The sequence below is a fragment of the Silurus aristotelis genome (genome assembly GCF_946808225.1).
Source record: "Silurus aristotelis genome assembly, chromosome: 9".
Taxonomy (NCBI): Eukaryota; Metazoa; Chordata; class Actinopteri; order Siluriformes; family Siluridae; genus Silurus; species Silurus aristotelis.
In genome coordinates this window covers 14537154-14550715 of record NC_139582.1, presented here as the reverse complement: position 1 = coordinate 14550715, position 13562 = coordinate 14537154, and positions in this window count along the sequence as shown.

The following is a 13562-nucleotide window of genomic DNA, read 5'->3' as shown; positions in this document are numbered from 1 at the left end:
TAAAGTTTAGGGGAACCAGAGCCTCATCCAAATGCTTTGGTTCCCCTAAACTTTAGGCCATCCGCATCCTGAACTATTTTGACGATTGGTTAATATTAGCTTGATCAGCACAGTTAGAGGTCTGGCATCGAGATTTACAGAGCGACGTACAAAAGTGCTTTAAGTCTCTAGAGATGTTGTTCTATCTCACATGAAGGCACTGGGGTTTTGGCTGAACACCAAGAAGAGTATGCTTTCTCCATTACAGAGACCCACTTATCTAGGTTTTATATGGGATTCTACATTTATGCATGCACAACTTTCCCTGCCCGCATTGCGTCCATTCTTACAACCATCAGGTTGGGTCAGAGAAGGGCAGTCACTCACTGTCAAGCAGACTTCTTCTGACTATCTGCTCTCTGAGGAAAGTAGGGATCTACAGGCACTCTCTTCTCTGGAGTTCACTCCAGGCATGGCCAGTGCCTTCTTTCACCCTAGAGCAGGTTATATCCCCAAGGTGCTCTCTGTATCCTCCTCTGTTTTAGGCCCCAGACCAAGAGAAGTTGAACCCGCTGTGTCCGGTATGAGCACTGGACACTTACGTCCACAAGACGAGTCCTTGGAGGAAGTCAGAACGACTGCTCATCTGCTACGGACCTACGAGGAGAGGCCTCTCTGCTAATAAGCAGATGGATTATTGACAATATCGCGTTCTCCAGCGAGTCCTCTGTTCACCCCGCTCCATTCATGGTTTGAATGCCACACTTCACTCCATGTGGGTTTTATAGCTACCTGGCCACGCCTTCCGTTGGACAGATTACACACAAGATTCAGAGCATGGACAATGAGGAAGCGTTCCCAAAGTATTGCAATGCAGCGTCATGTTCCTCTTAGGGAATTAGGGTTACATACGTAACCTAGAGACATTTCTCTTACATGAGAACCAGGTTCCTCAATCACAGGATTCTGAGCAGAACCAGGAGTTTAAAAGCCTTTATTTATCCTCTGAACCTTTAAAGAACACTAAACTCTTGATCACATTACATCATCCTGCATTTAATATTTCAGTTGTGTAAGAGCAGAGTGATGTCCAGAGGGGTGTTTGTGTGTGTGTGTGTGTGTGTGTGTGTGTGTGTGTGTGTGTGTGTGTGTGTGTGTGTGTGTCTTGATGATTCATAGAACAATTCATCTGAGAGCTAGAAGAGAAAATCCATCAGTCAGAAAGTTTTCTATACAAGGTCTTTTTGCTTAACCCACTATTGGGCAAGACTGACTCAGAGTCTCTTGCTTTGTCTCATGCACACACACACACACACACACACACACACACACACACACACACACACACACACACACACACTCTCTCTTTTAGTTTTTGAGTCTTTTAAAGATGTACTGTGGAGGGCATAATATAACTCAGTGGTGGTCTGTGTATTTCACAACTTGTCCTTTAGTGGTGTCATACAATTCAACAAGTCTCCTTTTAATGCAGCTACAGCTGCACCACCCACATACCTCTAGTAGAAGCTGCAATATAAACCCTATAAAATAACCCTGGGTTTTCTCTGCATTATGTTATTCCTAGATATTTGAAACAAAGGCAAATTGTGTGTTTTTGTGTAAATTCTAGGGGAAAGAAAACTCAAAATTACAACAGTTTTGGCTGACCTTTCCTCATGATGTCCACCTTTTTCTCAAAAGTCCATCTTGTAAATGTGCTTGTAGGTATGTCTACAACCACATCAATTTCTTGATAAATTTTCTCTGTCAGCCGTTGTAGATTAAAAAAAAAAACAGCTCTGAAATCCACACATATATTTGCGCTTGTGCACTTTGTAGTAGATGCAATTTGAGAGCTCTGACTAATGTACTCTCTGACTTTTCAGTGAAAATGACATCAAAATTCTGACGTGTCTGGATGTCAGGCTGCAGACGCGGAAGCAGATAAAGTCCAATCATGTTCTTTATTGCGGTGCAAAAAACAAAACACTCATACACCAATGAAAACAAAAGCAAACCCAGACATCCGCTCGTAACGAAGTATCCACTATGAGCGCGAATGTCAAACGCCCAATCCCAATGCAAGTAAAGCTTTCGGCAATGAGTACTTCAATAAGGAAATGGAGTTCGGAGAAATAGCCAGCGGTGAATCCCGGCGTTTGAGCAGCCACGCGATTTACCTGCATGACAATACAACGACCGACAGCCTGTGACTCAAGAACGTGAGTTTATGTAGTCTGATCTTTCATGAGCCACAGCTGTCGGTAATCTTGGGAAGCAGCGTGACTGCTATCGAGGGGGGCGTGGCAGGGTGAATCTCTGACAGCTACAGACGGGGGCGTGGCAGGGTGAATCCCTGACAGCTACAGAGGGGGGCGTGGCAGGGTGAATCCCTGACAGTACCCCCCCCTCCAGGGGCGACACCTGACGCCCCAAAACCCACCTATGCCAGGCGGGCCAGGGCACTCCGAGGAAGGCCTCCTTAGACGCCTGGGAGCAACGGAGGCCTGGTAAGCATCCTCTGCGGAGAGCCGGCATGGAACACCTTGCAGGAGGATCCGGAACGGAGCCACGCCCTCGGTGCTGACGGGAGGCTGAGTAAAGCCCCTGGCGGGGATCGAAGCCGGAGCGATCTCCATGGCGGGGAACCGGAACTGGACGCCAACCATGACAATGACCGGGGAGTGGAGGACGTCCCGGGCGGAGACCAGGAACGTCGTACCACCCTCAGAGGGACCTGGAGGACCGACGTCGCCGTCAGAGGGACCTGGAGGACCGACGTCGCCGTCAGAGGGACCTGGAGGACCGACGTCGCCGTCAGAGGGACCTGGAGGACCGACGTCGCCGTGCGGGGAGCCTGGATGCGATCCTTCGCCCTGAAGAGGACCCGGGGGCGATCCTTCGCCTTCTGTGGAGCCCGGGGGCGATCCTTCGCCTTCTGTGGAGCCCGGGGGCGATCCTTCGCCTTCTGTGGAGCCCGGGGGCGAGACGTCGCCTTCTGTGGAGCCCGGGGGCGAGACGTCGCCTTCTGCGGGCGCTGGAGACGAGCCGTCGCCTTCTGCGGGCGCTGGAGACGAGCCGGCGCCTTCTGCGGGCGCTGGAGACGAGCCGGCGCCTTCTGCGGGCGCTGGAGACGAGCCGTCGCCTTCTGCGGGACTGTGGGGTGAGCCGTCGCCTTCTGCGGGACTGTGGGGTGAGCCGTCGCCGTCGGTGGAACCCGGGGGCAGCGGTTCAACTTCCCTTTTGCAGTCCTGGAGCCGGGGTGAGTGCACAAGGAAACCCCTGGGCGTAGGGGCGCTCCTTGGGACCCTTAGGAGCAGATCGGAGCCCACTGAGCAGCCTGGAAATGAGGTGAAGCCTGCCTGGAGATCCACGAGCGGAGAAGGGCTCGCCTGGAGGTCCACGACATCAGTGGAGCTCTCTTTGGGACACTGAAGCGGAGACGAGCTCGTGGGGTCGCTCGGAGGCGGAGACGAGCTCTCGGGAGGAGCCTGGAGCGGAGTCGTGCCCTCTGGAGGGACCTGGAGCTGGGCGGAGCTCTCTGGAGGGACCTGGAGCTGGGCGGAGCTCTCTGGAGGGACCTGGAGCTGGGCGGAGCTCTCTGGAGGGACCTGGAGCTGGGCGGAGCTCTCTGGAGGGACCTGGAGCTGGGCGGAGCTCTCTGGAGGGACCTGGAGCTGGGCGGAGCTCTCTGGGAGATCCTGAGGCGGAGCCGAGCTTTTCGTGGGCATGTCGCCTTGAAAGGGGCTCTGGGATGTGGTGTCGTCTGGAGAGGGACTCGGAGAAGTCACTTCGCCTTCTGTGACCGGAGGTGGCGGCGCGGCGCTCTCGTGAAGACTCTGTGGCGGCGCGGCGCTCTCGTGAAGACTCTGTGGCGGCGCGGCGCTCTCGTGAAGACTCTGTGGCGGCGCGGCGCTCTCGTGAAGACTCTGTGGCGGCGCGGCGCTCTCGTGAAGACTCTGTGACGGCATGGTGTGCTCGCCGACGCTCGGAGATGGTGTGGTGAGCCCACGAGAACCCCGGAACACAGCGGCACGCCTGTAGAAGCTCTGTGACGGCATGGTGTGCTCGCCGACGCTCGGAGATGGTGTGCTGCGTCCACGAGAACCCCGGAACACAGCAGCACGCTGGTAGAGATCCTGAGATGAAGCAGCCCTTTCATTAAAACATTGGGGCTGAGCTGCAGGCTCATGGGAAATCCGGCACGGAGCCACGTGCTCTTGAGAACCTTGGAATGGAGCACATTCCTCCTCAAGGGAACTGTAGTGGAGATCCACCACCTCAATCCCCAACTTCCCCAGAAGCAGCCCGCTGAATTCGGCGAGTGAGCCGAATTTGCCCCCTTTGGCGCTTCATAGTGAGCTGGCTTTGGCAAGAACTTCACCAGACAGGAGGGAAATACAGAGGGCAATCTTGGCTCGTTCGGAAGGAAACCGGGAAATGTTAACAGCCACATACTCGCCGATGCCTTGCAGAAATCCGCCCAATTCGTCTTTTTTCCCCAAGTAACGAGCCGGTAATCCCCTCGCGCTCTCTGAGGGGCGTGGCGCAGCCGCACTCTCATGATCCGGCTTCTGTGGATCTGATCCGCGAGGAGCGGCACCGAGCTTCCGGAGGAAATCCGAAGCCGGGTTCAGCTGCCGATCCGTCGCGGTCGGAATCGCGGAATGGCGAATCCGCGTTCGGTATAGGTCGGTCGTTCTGTCAGGCTGCAGACGCGGAAGCAGATAAAGTCCAATCATGTTCTTTATTGCGGTGCAAAAAACAAAACACTCATACACCAATGAAAACAAAAGCAAACCCAGACATCCGCTCGTAACGAAGTATCCACTATGAGCGCGAATGTCAAACGCCTAATCCCAATGCAAGTAAAGCTTTCGGCAATGAGTACTTCAATAAGGAAATGGAGTTCGGAGAAATAGCCAGCGGTGAATCCCGGCGTTTGAGCAGCCACGCGATTTACCTGCATGACAATACAACGACCGACAGCCTGTGACTCAAGAACGTGAGTTTATGTAGTCTGATCTTTCATGAGCCACAGCTGTCGGTAATCTTGGGAAGCAGCGTGACTGCTATCGAGGGGGGCGTGGCAGGGTGAATCTCTGACAGCTACAGACGGGGGCGTGGCAGGGTGAATCCCTGACAGCTACAGAGGGGGGCGTGGCAGGGTGAATCCCTGACACTGGATGCCTTTTAGCATGCCTTGGAGTAATAAGTCATTTAATTGGTTAAACCAACAGTTTCAAGCAACATTAGGTTTATGGTAAAAAAAAGCCTGCAGTGTTCACAGTACTGGTCTTACGACAGATTTCTTTAAAGATAGCAACACGTAATGTGACACGTAACGTGAACTCCAACGTATAAGACACTCAGATGCACTGCTTCCTGCGTGCCCAAGAGAATCGACTATTGGGAATAATGTAATCCATATTCATGGACAAAAATAATCTAAACTATCTCCTTCCTATCTATCAGACCTATTTTTAACATATACTCCTTCTCAAACGCTTAGATTGATGTGCTCCTTGTCCTTTTTGTTCCCCCGTATGTTTCTGCCATCTATGGGATCTCGAGCTTTTAGCTACGCTCTTTATTTGTTGAATCTAGTTCCTCATGATATTCGCAACAGTGATTTTTTTTTACTTTCAAATCTTTTTAGGCAGTGATACTGTATATATACTTCCTATTGGGCGGAGATTGTTTAATTATTTTAAATTGTTGTTGTAATTGTTTTGTGTTTTAACTGTATGTAAGGTGTCCTTGAGTGTTATGTAAGGCACCCATAAATAAAATTTATTATTATTATTATTACTATTATTACTATTATTATTATTATTACTATTATTATTATTATTATCAAAAAAAATATTAAAACGTAAGTCAGTGATTCTGATTAAGCGATCCTAAGTTTAGGCCAACAGAGAAGGCCATGCTGGTTACAAGACTGTTCAGCTGATAGGTTCATTGTGTCTGTAGATGCATACACAGCTTCAGAGTAACAACATTTATGGCAGAGCAAGGTACATGCAGAGCATTTATAATCAGCAGTTGCTGTTTAAGGTCCTTGATCAAGGGCCCAGCAGCTTGACGGTGTTGGAATTTGACCCCACAAACTTCTGCTCTGATATCTCAACCCCGAGCCCTATAATTATCCTTACAACAGCATATCGTGTGTAAATAAAGAAAGAAAGATGCAGGATTTATTATATATATTTTTTCTTTTACTTTATTTGAATCCCATTCCGACACAGATTTGCATAAAAACTCGAGCAATTCTGAGATTCTGTCGTCCCTCAGCGCCATGTCGGGCTTTTTATACACAATCTGAATTTCCATTTTCGTTAATCAGAAACTGAGGATTTGGTTTCAGTTTCATTTTAGCATGTAAAGTCAAATTTCTGTTCTCTGCGATCACACACACACCAAACAACTCTGTTTTTATACAAGTGTTTTGTGTGCGTGTGTGCACGCGCATATTTTACATTTTAAACAGAAGTGCAGAGAATCACTTTCAGAAGAAATCAGTGTGAAGGTAAACAAATGCAAAGCGAACACCAATATCCCTCAGGGTCACTCACTTACACATACACACACACACACACACACACACACACACACACACACACACACACACACACACACACACACACACACACACACACAATAGCATTAATAAAACAGAAAGAGAGAAGTTGGTGATGTGTTACAAATGAATGCAAAATCGTCCACCATCACACAGGCAGGATGAAAGAGAATGAGGAGACGTTCATGAAATACTAAACTACTCAGAGTTGTGTCTGTGTGTGTGTGTGTGTGTGTGTGTGTGTGCGCACTGTGTTTTATTTATAAAGCAGGTTAACATCATTCCTGAATAAAAAGTGCCTTTTGAGCAGTTAAAAGAGAGCTCAGATTGAAAAGATAAAATATTTATCAGAAACTCAAAAACATGAGAGAGATAGAGAGAGAGATAGAAAGCGTAGAATTGACAGACACTTAGACAGACAGTGGGACACTGTTACTATAGAAACGTTAATGTATTAGAATGAGTGCATTAATATGAAGTCGTGTGTAGCCGGTAACGCTATCAATATGTTAGGATACACGGTTATGGACCAGATCGCTAGGTTCGCTAGGGAGGGCAAGGAAAGAGAATGTACCTTAATAGACCACTTCCGGTGACGTAGTTTCCTGTGTTTGACTTGTTTGCCGCGAGTTCCGTGTTTGTATTTCTCTCGCCATTTTCAAACAAACTTTACTATCTACCTATCTATCCATTTTTTCTCTTTTAATAATCCTAAATTGTTTTTGTCTTTGATGTATATTTCGGGTTGTGCAGGAGAGTAGCTGTTGCTTAGAAGAAATCTCTGTAGACACCGTCTTTCTTGCAAACCAGGTTTATTTACAGAAGGTTCAGCATCTTGATACGAGCACCCAGGATTTGCTCGGAGGGGTTCAGAGCCAAACAAACCGTCCTCCCGATCTAACGTTCTGTCTCGTCTATATATATCTGAGCCGTTGCTATTGTCCGCATCTCAAAACATGCGAGATGTAAGTGAGCTCATTTCTCCAGAATGTTTAGCATAAGGAACATCACCACGTACGGACAGTAAGCATGTCTTGTTATACAGTCAGCTCGTAAGGGCTTTCAGAAGCTGCACGTACGCCCTCCAACATAAACATTTTGGCCCAGACTCTAATATAAACACTATGGGTCTTTCAAACATGCCTTATAGGGAAAAGATCTGGTCTGCTTCCAGCAATACAGAATAAAGTCAAATACAGATATTACATATTTCAGATACTACATATTTAAGATATTACATATTTAAGATACTATATCTTCCTGACTTGTGCCTGTAGTCAGTTAACTTGACTATCATTAGTGTTGTCTATATTCATTGCCTCTCACTCAAATCTCTGTTTCTTAACTCTGTTTGTGATTATAAGCACTATGCCGGCTGTGTGTCTGCCTTTGAGCGCAGGTGAGGACTCTTTCGAGTTGCAAACGGTGGCGTTGGAGATGGAGGCTTTGGAGAAACAAATTCGCGAGCCGCATGCAAAGCATGCCCAGCTGCGAGAGCGGAAAGCGGCGCTGGAAACATCCCGGGCGGACGCGCACTCGTCCCAGGTAAATTGTCGGGTTGAATCTAACGCTCCCAGCACATCAACTCCGCGTGTTTCTCTGCTCAGGCCCAGCGCACCTACAAGGCGGCCCGCCCAGGTATCGTTCACTCCTTGGATACGGCAGCAGCGGAAGCCGCGAGCCAAGCCCCGGTTGAGGACGTCTCTCCCCCGCCATCACCGGCCTTCGAGATCTCGACCGAGAACCGCTTCGCCCCTCTCCGCGAGACGGAACGCGATACCGTGATTCTTAGAGATTCCATCGTCCGGCATGTCTGTGCTACCGGAGCTAAAGGTAAGGTGCACACTCGCTGTTTTCCTGGTGCCTGTGTTCTCGATGTTGCTGCTCAGGTAACCGCGATCCTGAACGAGAACTTCGGAGCTGTTGTTCTCCATGCCGGAACAAACGACACCAGGCTGAGGCAAACGGAAAGGGATTTCAGGATCCTGGTGGAGACGGTACGCAGCACATCCCCCACAACGAGGATCATTGTGTAAGGACCTCTTCCCAATAACCAGCGAGGGGCTGAGAAGTTTAGTAGACTTTTAGCACTAAATGAATGGTTACAGTCATGGTGTCGAGAGCACAACTTGTTAATAACTGGAACTGTTTCTGGGAGTGTCCTAGGTTTTTCCGCCCTGATGGCCTGCACCCCAGCAGAGATGGAGCAGTGCTATCAGATAACATCTCTAGGATACTTCACACCATCTGACTGGTAAGACATCAGGAAATCTTCAACTATGAGAACACGCATACAACAGACCAAATAGTTACAAGTGAGCACACAGCCCAGTTTATTGAAACCGTATCTATTCCTTGTGCAGCAAAACCAAGAATTAAATACACAAGATCCAGAAATAATCTTATTACAGTTAAAACTGAAAAATGCCAGATAAACAAACACAACAAAGTTCTAAAGTTTGGTCTTTTAAACATTAGATCACTTGCACCCAAAGCACTGATTGTAAATGAGATAATCACAGATAATAATCTCGATGCACTCTGTCTCACTGAGACCTGGATTAAACCAGGTGATTATATGGGTCTAAACCAGTCGACACCGTCAGGATATGTTTATAAGCATGAGCCCCGTCAGACTGGCCGTGGGGGGTGTAGGAACCATTTATAGTGCCTCTCTTAATGTTAGTCAGAGATTAGGATTCAGTTTTAAATCATTTGAAGTGCTTGTTCTTAAAATTGTTCTTTCAGACATGCATAGAAAACTCGCTCTGGTCACCCCCAGGGCCCTACGCTGATTTTCTTCAAGAGTTTGCTTGTTTTCTTTCAGACCTCTTGATCAATTTTGATAAAGTGCTGCTTGTAGGAGATTTTAATATTCATGTAGATGATGCAAACGATGCTCTAGGATTATCATTTGTTGATTTATTAAACTCTTTTGGGGTTAAACAAAACGTCACCAGACCAACTCAACGTTTTAACCACACACTAGATTTAATAATATCCCACGGAGCAGACGTCACTGATATAGATATTTTACCTTAGAGTGATGACATCACAGACCATTATCTTATACTGTACACACTACCGGTAGAGCAGATTAGCTGTGTTTCACTACGTTATCGACCTGGTAGGACTATTGTTCCAACCACTAAGGACAGATTCATAAATAACCTGCCTGATTTATCTCAGTTTCTCACTAAACCCATAACTGCTAATAATCTTGATGAAATGGCTAACAACATAGACCTTATTCTCACTAGCACAATAGACACCATCCAGTTAAAAAAAGGTTAGAGAATAAGCACCTGCACAATGGTATAATAGTCATATGCATGCCCTCAAGAGAACAGCACGTAATCTGGAGAGAAAATGGAGGAAAACAAAATTGGAGGGGAATTTAGAATTGCGTATAAGGACAGTATGCTCAGCTACAGACAGGCGCTAAAAGCTGCTACAGCTGAACACCCGAGTAAACTCATAGAAAATAACAACAATTCCAGGGTTCTTTTTACTACAGTAGCTAAACTAACTACAAATCAGGGATCTGAAAAATGTGTTCCATCACAGTTTAGTAGTAAATACTTTGAGTTTCTTCACTGGAAAAATAGATAACATTAGAAAAACAATTGTGGCAGTTCAACCGCTGAGACCATCTCCTGACACAGTGTTACCTTCAACTCCACAACTACACTGTTTTACATGTATAGGACAGGAAGAGCTGTATGATGTTATTATCAAAGCTAAATCAACAACATGTCAGTTAGATCCGATTCCAACAAATCTACTAAAGGAAGTGTTATATACAGCTGGTGAGCCTCTTCTGAATATTATTAACTCCTCACTATCTTTAGGTCATGTCCCTAAATCCCTCAAGCTAGCAGTTATTAAGTCCTTCATTAAAAAACCTAATCTGGATCCAAACACGCTATCGAATTACAGACCAATTTCAAATCTGCCATTTATGTCTAAGATTTTAGAAAAGATTGTCGCTGCCCAGTTATGTTCGCACTTGCAAGAGAACAATATCTTTGAAGAGTTTCAGTCAGGTTATAGGCCCCATCATAGTACAGACACCTGTCAGAAATCCCCCTGCCACGCCCCCTTCGGCGGCTGTCAAGCTCGGTGCTTCGGAAAATGCCCTGCTCCTTCTAGCGTGCGCGCCCCGCCCACAAGGAGCTTCTTTCCTTCGCACTAACAACACACATCTGTGTTGACACAACAAGACTCTCATCTGCACACTAATCACGCCGCCTATATGAACACTCACTGCACACACACTCGTGGTCCTTTATTACTCATGGTCCGACGTGGATGTATGCTGGTGGTGTTCCTGCGTGCTCATTTTGGGATGTGTGTGCACTTGGCGGTGTGTTCGTTTAAGCTCTTCCCCGCTATGTACCGTCTCTCCTCACGCAGCCCGTGCCTCTTTTCAGGCGCGCCTAGGGTTTTACCTACCCGACTCGTGTTCCGACCCGGCCAAAGTGGACCGCGTCTCTTTCCGGACGCACCTGGGATTTACTTTTCCTTTGTTTCACGGATCCTGGTATGTTGGATTTGCTCACAGACACTGAACGGTTGTGATTCGCGCAGTGAGCGCGCCACAAGACATTTCCTGACTGCAGCAGGCATTAGTGTTGGCTCCGCCTATTTTTGGTCTGTGTTGTCTTTTTGTTCAATAAAGTTTTCTTTCTTTGCTGCTACTTCGGCTTCCGCCTCAGTGTCCGCATGACACTGCCCTAGTTAAAATCACTAATGACCTGTTTTTAGACCAGACCAAGGCTTCATATCGCTGTTAGTTTTACTAGATCTTAGTGCTGCATTTGACACTATAGACCATGATCTTCTCCTAGATCGCTTACAGAATTACATCGGCATTCAGGGACAGGCATTAAGCTGGTTTAAATCCTACCTGTCCAATCGTTACCATTTCGTAGATTTAAATGGAGAGCTATCCAGGCTAATGCTAGTAAACTATGGTGTGCCACAAGGTTCAGTTCTAGGACCCCTGCTCTTCACAATATACATGCTTCCCTTAGAAAATATTAGAAGGCATGGAATTAGCTTCCATTGTATGCTGATGATACCCAACTATATATCTCATCTAAACCAGGCGATACAGCTCAATTAACTCGGATAACTGAGTGTGTTAAGGAAATAAGAGATTGGATGACCCATAACTTTCTACTTTTGAATTCTGATAAGATGGAGATTTTGCTCATTTTGCTCACCAAAAACTAGTATACAGAAGCTCCAGCATCTCAACCTGCATTTAAACCGATGTTCTGTAACTACTAGTTCAACAGTAAAAGACCTGGGAGTTATTTTAGACAGCAACTTATCTTTTAAAAATCATATCAACCAAGTTACAAAAACAGCCTTCTTTCACCTTGGAAATATTTCTAAGCTAAGAAATATGTTGTCTATATCCGATGCAGAGAAGCTCGTCCATGCATTTATGACCTCCAGAATAGACTACTGTAATGCATTACTAGGTGGATGTCCTGCGTCATTAATAAACAAGCTTCAGTTAGTTCAGAATGCGGCAGCAAGAGTTCTTACTAGGTCAAGAAAATATGATCACATAACCCCAATCTTATCGTCCCTGCACTGGCTTCCTGTTAAGTTTTGAATAGACTACAAACTACTGCTACTTACTTATAAAGCACTAAATGGTTTGGCTCCCATGTATCTCTCCAGTCTTTTAACACGCTAGAATCCATCACGCTCCCTAAGATCTCAAAACTCTGGGCTTCTAGTAGTTACTAATAGCAAAGTCCATTAAAGGCGGTAGAGCATTTTCACATTTAGCTCCCAAACTTTGGAATAGTCTTCCTAAAAGTGTTCGGGGTTCAGACACACTCTCCCAGTTTAAGCGCAGCTTAAAAACATATCTTTTTAGCAAAGCCTACACATAACATACGTCTCACATCATAACCTTGTGCTCCAGAACATCTGATCACATGCATATCAACTTGTGCTGTTAATATCATGAACAGCAGCTACGCTAATTGCTCTCCACTGCTTCTCTTTCTCTCCCCATCCCGTGGCTTCCTGAGGTTTGGCCAGCTCCAGTCACGTCCCCCCTCGTCAAGATTATGGACTTTAAAGAAGTAGATGCCGAACTCGCAAACATCCTGAACCATCTAGAGACGTACCAGTGCCAATTGGATCCCACTACATGTGTGGAGTTTTGACTTTGGACCTCCTGGAGTGTTTAAAGGTTTTGGCATGGAGAAGCTGTTGCTGGATCTGTGATGATCACAAATGTTGAGCTCAGTAGCTCCTACTTTTATACCAAAGACTGTAGAAAGAACATTTACTTATAATCCTATACTCCAGTACTCATGTTAGTTCTCACTCTCCAGTGTTCTGTATTGTTGAAAGATTTATGATCAAACTCTTGATGTCACCCAAATTAGGATGGGTTCCCCTTTTGAGTCTGGTTCCTCTCAAGGTTTCTTCCTCATAACATCTAAGGGAGTTTTTCTTGCCACAGTCGCCATGGCATACTCATCAGGGATAAATGCACACCATTCACCTTGACTGTTGATTTCTGTAAAACTGCTTTGAGACAATGTCTGTTGTGAAAAGCGCTTTATAAATAAACTTGACTTGGCTTGTTTTGACCCTAATAATCAGACAGACCAGGAAAATTACTTTCACCAAGATGGTTTGATTTACTTTTATAGAAAAAGTTTAATTGGATGTACATGTGAAATATTGAAACAATTAAATAAAATGGCAATGAAACAATAAATATAATGCAAAAATAGTTTTCCCCTTCTTTCCTTTTAAAGAAACTTTAAATATGTTGAGCTCCTTTGTAGTTATTTGATCTAATTATATTATGTTTTGTTTCTATTTGTATTATATTTGCTATCTTTGTTATCAATTTGTATTTAATTTAATTCAACTTGCTTTATAATCTCCAATTTTGAAGCTTTGTTTTCTATGAAGTTGTTTAATTTCTTTAACCCACAAAGAAATATACAATTTCAGA